The sequence below is a fragment of the Cyprinodon tularosa genome, unplaced genomic scaffold, assembly GCF_016077235.1.
Source record: "Cyprinodon tularosa strain WSP-4 unplaced genomic scaffold, ASM1607723v1 ctg107, whole genome shotgun sequence".
Lineage (NCBI taxonomy): Eukaryota > Metazoa > Chordata > Actinopteri > Cyprinodontiformes > Cyprinodontidae > Cyprinodon > Cyprinodon tularosa.
In genome coordinates, this window is record NW_024037860.1 from 519,802 (window position 1) to 529,520 (window position 9,719).

Sequence of the window (9,719 nt, forward strand, 5' to 3'; positions counted from 1 at the left end):
CCAATATCATTTCACGTCTTATTGTTTGCCTTTGCAGTCTCTCAGGATCACCTGCAACATGCCTGATCTTTACAAGTGTTTTTTTTTTGCCTACACAGTTTAGTCCTGCTTATTTGGATCCTTTAAAGATCAACCCCTTTGTGTACACATTACTGATACTGCCCAGTTGCTTTCTCTTTTGCAGACATTTTTTGTTTTGTAAAAACAGAGCTAACTGTCTGTGAAAATAGCTGTAAAAGCAGAAAGAAACCTAAATCCCCTTTCCCCCTCATACAGGTTGACATAGATTAAACTGCCCGTATTTATATTAAAATACCTGAATGTATTATTGTTTCGATTTATGTTATCATCCCACTGAACAGGTATAGCTGAAAAGAGTGGCAGCTGAAAATGTAACAGAAAAAAAACAAGATATCTTTAGGATATTTCCTCAGAAAAGTTGCTCAGTCACCTGCCTGTACTTCACTGTTTACAAAACTGAAAGTTATTAAAGCCAACTTTGAGCTCTGTTTAAACTAGTTTTCTACATCTAACAATTCATTGGGCTCATAAAGGTTATGTTGGAGGCTCAGCCTGCACACATTTACCACCAATTGCCAGAGTTACAATTGCTGACAGGTGTCTCAGGAGAGCCATCATTTACACCTCCTGTAAATGTCATAAACCTGCAGAATGTGGCTTTGATCAGTGCAGATGTTAGATGAATAATTTGGATCTCCTCTTAGTTATGTTGCTTCAGTGAAGCTTAAAGTATTAACATTGTTGCATTTCACTTATCTACCATCTAAAAATCTCAGACAAAAAAACAAAACAAACAAACAGCAGCAAGAAACTGCAAAGCTAAATGGTGAGCACAGGCAGAGAACTCCTGGCAGCTCCTTTTCTGAGCAGATTTTTAACGAGTACTGAAACGAACCTGTTTTATAGCTATTTTCCCTTTTATTTCCTGTCTGGATGACCCAAACCTCCCCAGAGGGTGACTTGTAAAACATTCCCAACTGAGTTTGGACACCAAACCCTGCCTTGAGTTTGTAGACAGGATGTTTAAGAGGACCGCCTGCAAAGACACTAGAAGGGAGCTTTTGGCTGATTTTCCCCAGATGATGCGAGAGAGCATTTATACACAGCATACCATGAAATTATTAAGATTATCAGCTTTACAATCAAGTCAGCTGAATTTTATGGTTCCCCTGGAACTGAGTAATATAATAGATGTAACAAATGGATTTTTAACTTCACAGTGTTTTATAACTGCTGTGGGAGCTCTTATATCCCATATTTAAAGGTATGAATGTGTGAGAGAATAGTGATATTAAGTAAGGCTCCATGTTGTGTTCCATGTCTTAATTGAACGAAATTACGTAGATTATGCAGAACAACAGTCAATGCTACCTCTGTGTGCTGCTTTTAGTGCACTTAATGCTAATCATTGTATGTCTCATGATTTAGGGTTTACAATTCATGGTTTTTAACCACATCAGAGTTCATTTTTACGCGTTTTTACCCCTATTTAAGGATCTACTGGACGTTACAATATAATTGAATTTAATTCAGTTTATTCATATAGCGCCAGTTCACAACACGTCATATCAAGGCACTTCACACAGAAAATTCAACCAGATCATACAGTCAAATTGAATCAAAGTTTTCTATCTATGGAAAACCAGCTGATTGCATCAACTTATTTACTCAAAGGATATCCCTAACACCAAGCATGCTTCTAAAAATAAAAAAAATTTGCAGTGTGGGAGAATGAAACAGAGTAATGAAAAAGAGGGCGCTATGTCCTCTAGCATTCTAAGCCTATAGCAGCATAACTATAGAGATAGCGCAGGATAACCTGAGTGACTCTAGCTATAAGCTTTATCAAAAAGGAACGTTTTAAGCCTACCCTTAAAAGTAGACAGGGTGTCTGTGTTGGGATCCGGAGGCTTGCCACCAGAGGGCGCCAAGGGTCCCTTCCTGGGGTTTGTTTTTCTGTTGGTTTCTGGGTTCTGTCTGCCTTTCTCCTCCAGAGGGCGTTCTGGGTCTCCTGAAGCTGGAACTGACTTCACCAGCTGTTTCTCATCAGGAGACCAGCATATAAGCAGTGGCAGCGCAACACTCCAGTGCCAGAGTGTTAAACCAGTTACGGTTAGCAAGCCTGAGCCAGTCAACCTGTCTGATTCCCTGACTCCCCTTGAAACCTGAACCTGAACCTAATCTGCTTTTTGTCCTCTCTGCTTCTCAGGAAGAACCTGCCTAGAAACCTGAAAACCTGGAAGAGTTTCTCAAGCGTGAAACCAAGCTGTCTGTTCTCAGAAGAACCCTGGAAATCCAACTCAGTCTGAAACCTGCCTTCCCGCTCTCAGAAAGAGCTGAGAGAGAAGCTCAGAACCTGCTCAGTAAGAGTAACTGCTGCCCTACCTCTGACTAGCCCTCTGCCTAGCCCTCTGCCTGCCTTCAGCCTCTGGACCCTCCTGGTTCCCCTCTTCCGTCGCTCTGCTCATTCTCTGATCAGGTATAGACCTGCAAGCACACTATCTGCAAGTTCTCTGGAAGACTGCTAACCGAACTGCCCCCATCTGCAGAGAACCCTGTTTGACCAGTTCTGGATCAGTTTCCCTGCATCAGCCTGAACAATTCATTGTTATTTCAATAAACTGTTGAACTTTTATTCCAGTCTGTGTGTGTGTTCTGCATGTGGGTTAGGTCCATTAATCCCACCATGACAGTCTGCCTCTAATTTCTGTTTTTCAGATCGCATTTTATAAATTGCATCCTTTTCAAATTGCGTTTCACAGATCACACTAGTTGTGTTCGAGATGAGCTACACCTGAACAGATCCATTCGGTTTTGGTCTGTGCAGGCCGGTTAGATATATGTCTGACTATGCAGAGATTTTTTTTATTATTAAAAAATCTGTCAATCAATTAATCAATCAATCAATCAGTCAACCAATCAATAAAAAAAAGATATATGTCAGACTCACACCTCTGTGTCTGATGTCTGGATCAAGTGAAACCTCAAGAGATCAGAATGAGACCAGCCATCTGAGCCAGCCACTGCAGTTGATCAAATGCAACAACTTAACCTGCAATGCTATCAGCTTTGCATGATAGGAAAATGCCCTCCTGTCACAGTGAATGGACTAGTGTGTGGAAAGTTTTGTAAATAAAAATACCCCTTTATGTCCTCTCCACCCCTCTCCCTGGGCTGCCACCTTATCGTGGTTGAGGGGTTTGAGTGTCCCAATGACCTTAGGAGCTACGCTGTCTGGTTTTTTTTTGCCCCCTAGTTGGGTCACCCAAGGCAGACAGGTCCTAGGTGAGGGGCCAGACAAAGAGCAGCCCAAAAGACACCTTATGATGAATACAATATATGGACATAATGTTTCCTCTCCCGGACGCGGGTCACCGGGGCCCCACTCTGCAGCCAGGCCTGGAGGTGGGGCACGCTGGCAAGCGCCTGGTGGGCGCCTGGTGGGCTTGTACAGCCCAAAGAGGAAACATGGGTCCCCCCTCCAATGGGCTCACCACCTGTAGGAGGGGGCAAAGGCGTCGGGTGCATTGTTTGATGGGTGGCAGTCAAGGGTGGGGACCCTGGCATTCTAAACTTCGGCTGAAGAAGCTGGCTCTTAGGACATGGAATGTCACCTCTCTGTTGGGAAAGGAGCCTAGTTAGTGCGCAAGGTTGAAAGGTTCCAACTAGAGATAGTTGGACTTACCTTGATGCATGGCTCTTTTTGCCCCTCATCTTGGCGCCTGTATGTTGGGTTTCACCCCGGTGAACGAGAGGGTTGCCTCCCTCCACATACGTGTGGGGGGACGGGTTCTGACTGTTGTTTGTGCTTATGCGCCAAACAGCAGTTCAGATTACCCACACTTTTTGGAGTCTTTAGAGGGGATACTGGAGAGAGCCCCTTCTGGGGACTCCCTTGTTCTTCTGGGGGACTTCAACGCTCATGTGGGCAATGACAGTGAGACCTGGCAAGGCGTGGTTGGAAGGAATGGCCCACCTGACCTGAACTCGAGCGGTGTTCTGTTGTTGGACTTCTGTGCTCGTCATGGATTGTCCATAATGAACACCACGTTCAAGCATATGGGTGTCCATATGTGCTCTTGGCACCAGGACCTGCGGCCGCAAGTCTTGGACACTCGGGTGAAGAGAGGGGCGGAGCTCTCCACTGACCACTACCTGGTGGTGAGTTGGCTCCGATCATGGGGGAGGACGCCGGTTAGACCTGGTAGGCCCAAACGTTTTGTGACGGTTTGCTGGGAACGTCTGGCAGAGTCCCCCGTGAGAAGGAGCTTTAACTCCCATCTCAGGCAGAACTTTGAACACTTTCCAAGGGAGGTGGGGGACATTGAGTCTGAGTGGACCATGTTCCGTGCCTCTATTGTTGAGGCGGCTAGTCCGAGCTGTGGCTGCAAGGTTGTCGGTGCATGTCGCAGCGGCAACCCTGGAACACACTGGTGGACACCAGCAGTGAGGGAAGCTGTCAAGCTGAAGAAGGAGTCCTATTGGGCTTTATTGACCTGTCAGACTCCAGAAGCAGCTGATATGTACCGGCAGTCAAAGCGTCAGGTGGCTCGACTGGTCGCTGAGGCAAAAACTCGGGCGTGGGAAGAGTTCAGAGAGGCCATGGAGAAAGACTTCCGTACGGCTTCAAAGTGATTCTGGTCCACGATTCGGCGTCTCAGGAGGGGGAAGCAGTGCAGTACCAACACTATTTATAGTGGGGGTGGTGTGCTGCTCACCTCGACTCTGGATGTTGTGTGTCGGTGGGCGGAGTACTTCAAAGACCTCCTTAATCCCACCAACACGTCTTCCATCGAGGAGGCAGAGCCTGGGGGCTACAGCTTGGGTCCTCCCATCTCTGTGGCTGAAGTCACCGAGATGATTAAAAAGCTCCTCTGTGGCAAGGCTCCATGGGTGGATGAGATTTGCCCTGAGTACCTCAGGGCTCTGGATGTTGTGGGGCTGTGTTGGTTAACGCGGCTGTACCGGTCTGTTGTGATGAAGATGCTTTTTGAAAAAACCAACAGACACCTCATAGGATCTAGAGGATGGAACCACTCTCAGTATACATTCCTCTAAAAAAAGAATTTACTCATTTAAAAAAAAAGTGCAGCAATGACGAAGGCTATAAAAGTCAGGAGGTGCCAGGAGCTTCGTTTTAATGTTTTATTGGCACAGCGCGTCGATTTGCAACATACCGCTATCCTCAAGTGTTCATTAAAGCTAAAATTACAGCAGTTACAGGCTTATAAACTGCTCAATCAGAGCAGCTTTGCAGCCTGACAGCAGGTCCTTCTTCCCCGGACAAACGTCTCGTTGAAGAGCAATGCTGGGATCCAGAGCTGCTGATGCAAAGCTATACTTATCTAGGATAAAGATAGCAATAATTATCAGGTTCTCCATCATTAGATCTGTGCAGGCAGCATATTTCCCATGCTGGACACAGCTGTCCAAGCACAGGTAAATAAAACCCTTCTGCAGATCCATCATTGCTTTGATTATATATAGAAATAAATGACAAATGAACAGCGTTGATGGGCCATGGAACTGTTTGCTTCTGGAAGAATTAAATTAGATCACATTTCAGAAGAATTTAGATATTAAAAGCAAAATCTGCTCCATTTTTTCAAATACTCTAAAAGCACAAAACAAATTTTTCCAGCTACTTTCAGTAACAATAAGTAAATCCTCTCATGCCGGCTGGAAAAAAGCACCTGCACAGCATAATACAGCCACTGTCATGTTTCACTGTAGGAATAGTGTGATGCAGCTGATATTATTTGGTAGTTTGTCATCACTTTTTACTTTTTCCTTTATGGAAATTACAAACTTTTATTTTTTCTCCTACATTGTTTGGAGCAAAATGCAAGCAGATCATCCTGTAAATTCCAACAATGGCTTACTCCCTGCCACTTTTCCATGATTGTCTGGTTGTGGATTATTCGGTTAAAAGCCAACCTGTTAACCGGTCCTCAGCTATCTTATTGCAAAAACTATTATTTTACAATATATATGTTACAGCTTAGATGAAACAATGCTGTTTAAAAGTCACTGACTGAAAGCTAGAGGTGTCTTGCTAACTGTGGCCCCTGCTATTTGAAATGCAGCTTTGTAGTTTGTAGATAAAGACAGAGGCTTCATCTACCCTGGTCCCACCTTTGTGATCTTTGATTTACATTTTTCTGCATCTGATTTGTTCGTTCTGCAGTGGAAATCCTGAATATTTCACAGTAGACTCGTAGCGTTGCATCATCACTGAACCACAAGAGCCAGTTCTGGTAAATCTTTCCACATGGAGCTGTGGATGTATTTTGAGGTTTGACCACACTCAGTCTACCTGTTTTCCCCTGATTCCAGTCCCTAATACTAGGGAGCTGCCTGGCTCTAAGGCCATAACAAATAAATGATAGTACATTTTCTTCCTGGGATGCATTTCCCAGAATCCCTCCATGCCTTAAATCACAGCTAACAGGATGTCTGTTTTTTGGCATTTTATTTATTTATTTTTTTTTGTAGGGTTGCTGTTCAGCTTTACTGTAGTTGAAGCGGTTTGTTTTGCAATAGAGCAAGTCCGTTCCTCTCTGTCTCATGAGGACATTGGAGTTTCACTCCTGGTTCGGGTCAAGTCCTGGTCCTTTTCCCGCTGAGGCTCAGATGTGACTGTCTGTTGTTTTGGGATCCAGCAGCGATGGTCCTCAAAGTACTCAAGTGTTGACGACTCCAGAGAAAAACCTGGAAACTAAAGAAACTCTAAGGAGTGAGAGCAGGGAAGGGATACAGCAATTATTGGACATGGACGGAGAAATAAGGAAAGAACAGAAGAGGAGAGATAGAGAGAGAGAGAGACAGTCTGGTGGTTTTCATGCCAGTTTTATTGGACATTATATCATTTTATGGGGTTCCCATTTATTCTGCTGTTGTATTGTAAGTTTCAACCTTGTGAATTAGTGCATGATGTTGCCTTTCCCCACAGCCAAAATGCATGGATTAATCTGCTGGCTTAACATACCCGGAATATAAGCCATGACATTAGAGTGACTCCAGCATTACTCCCAAAACTTAACAGCTGCAAATTACTCCCATACAGCACTATGAGCTGGACACAGCAGCCATTATCATTACCTTTCCAGTGCCTTGCACAAATATGAGTAATCTGTATTTGTAAGCATTTAGTCTTTTACTCAGGGTTTCTTTGATACACCAACACAGAGTAGCACAACACTGTAAAGTGAAAAGCTTAATTATTGTTTCATTATTTTGCTGTTTTAAATCTGAAATGTTTGGTGTGCATTCCGATTCAATATCCTGACTTTGATAACCTCTAAAAATAATGTATTAAAAAAATGTATCAAATAAATAAATTAATTTATTAAGTGAAAGGATTTAAGTCTTTGTTCTTTGTAAAATGTATCAATATGGCTTAAAAATGACGAAAACCTGAAATTGTAAATTTTGAAAAAAGTAAACTTTGGAAATTGATGGTATGATACCATCTGTTTCCGATGTTAAGCTTTTGGTGTCACATCAGCATTCACTTCAGTTCAGCTTTTTTGTAAAGCACTTATTTGAAACACATGTAATCTCAAGGCACTTAATAAGGTTTGATTCAATTAGAACACCCAGACAGATTGGTTTAAAGTTTTCTATCTAATGAAAACCATCTGATTGCATCAAGTCACTAACGTTGCAGGTTTGCTCCTCCTACATGACTATGTGGCGACAGCGGACATTTGCTTGCATCATGTCGACTCCACAGCAATCCTTCACATTGAGCATGCAGGCAGCAACAGTGTAGAGAGAAAACTCTGTTTTAACAGGGAAAAACCTCCAGCAGAACCAGGCTCAGTGTGAATGGCTTTCTGCAGAGGTCGACTGGGGTTGAAGGAGATGCGGACATATAAAAACAAAACAGAGATACAAAAGGAACATAGAAGCACTGATCTATAAATACCTTCTATGTTTAAAACAATAAACTAGCTCCAAAGGTGTCTTTGCTAGGAAAGAAATACTTAAGCAGATAAATCCTAGCAGGTATGAAACATGGGACAATCATTTAGTCACAATAAAAGCTCAGCCAATGGCTATGTCTAGGAGAGAACGAGAACTAAGTACTGAAAAACAGGCCCAACTCTGTCATCTATATTTGAAGATGTTGATGGCAGCAGCTCAGCTTATATTTCTCTCCAGGATGGGGTCACAGCCAAACGGGAACAGACGGCGCAAAGCTACTATGAGGAAAAACCAGAGCAAGCTTTAGGTTGGTAGCCTGACGTAGTCCTACTCAATTCTAGTCAGAATATGAGTCTGATACTGCTCCATAGAGCTGTGATTATGGGGCGTGTTTTGAACGAACCAGGAAAAAAAATGCCTCTGCACTCAATTGGATAGACCTACAACCAATAAGAGCAACGGAGTGCGTGACGTATGTTAAAGCTACAGTGTGTAATAATTACAGGGATATACAGTCAGAAATGTAATATATTATACATAACTATGTTATTTATCATCATCTACGAGCTCAGCCTCTTAACCTTAATACTTGCTTTGCCTTAGAATTCGTTATTTATAATTACATAGGAGCGGGTCTCGCAGCCATGGAGGCAGACATCTTTGCGCTACGGCAGCGCAGAGCCAACAAACTAGCGATTGCGAGATCGCCCATTACGCTCGAAAGTAACTACGGCAAGCTGAGAGAGATGAACTGAGACGGTACTGAAATCTATACCCTACACAGACTAATGAAATACTATCTGTAAAATTATCTATGTAAACAAACCTCATCACTTGAGAAGGTAGGTGATGCGGACGTCGTGGAAGACATTTTGTCCCGTAACGCTCGCCGTACTGTTGGGGGGGAGAAGCGATGGGGGGGAGATGTTCATGTTGCTGCGGTCTGCAGTCTGGACGTTAGATGTCGCTGAAAATTACACACTGTAGCTTTAAGCGACGCATAGTTGTTGTCAGCAAAAATCAAAGCGTGCAGTTGCACGCCTAAAATAACAGGTGACGCTTGATCGCGTTTCTCTGTTCCTCTTTTTAAATTAATTTGCTGTCGATATCTTCTAGAACAGACCTAATAGCAGAATCTACACACCTCAACTCTCCAGCGGCAGCCATTGTTGTTGTCACCCAAGCGCGCTTTGGTCACGTGGTTGATTACGTTACTGTTGATCATCTGTCCATCATCGTATAAAGCCCACCCTGACAATTTGATTGGCCCGCCAGATATTGTGCTAGCATACTCGCACTACTGTTGAGCAATGCCAGATCGAACTTCCCGACCTCAAACGTTGTGGGCGGGACTAAGTTCGGAATGGCACCCAGGCTATATGGTTGGTAGTTGAACTTACAAATAGCGCACACTGGGAGAATAGAGATAGAAGGAAGCAGAATTATGAAAAGGGGTCCCTGTGTCCTCCAGCAGTCTAAACCTATAGCAGTACAACTATAGAGATAGCCCAGGATAACCTGAGCCACTCTAACTATAAGCTTTATAAGAAAAGATGGTTTCAAGCCTACCCTTAAAAGTAGACAGGGTGTCTGCCTCACAGACTAAAACTGGTAGTTGGTTTCACAGGAGAAGAGCCTGAAAAACTAAAAGACCTGCCTCCCATTCTAATTGTAGAAATTATAGGAACCATCAGTAAACCTGCAGATTGAGAATGAAGTCCTCTGGCTTGGTTGTTAAAGGGGAACAGCGTTTTTTTTGTTTTGTTTTT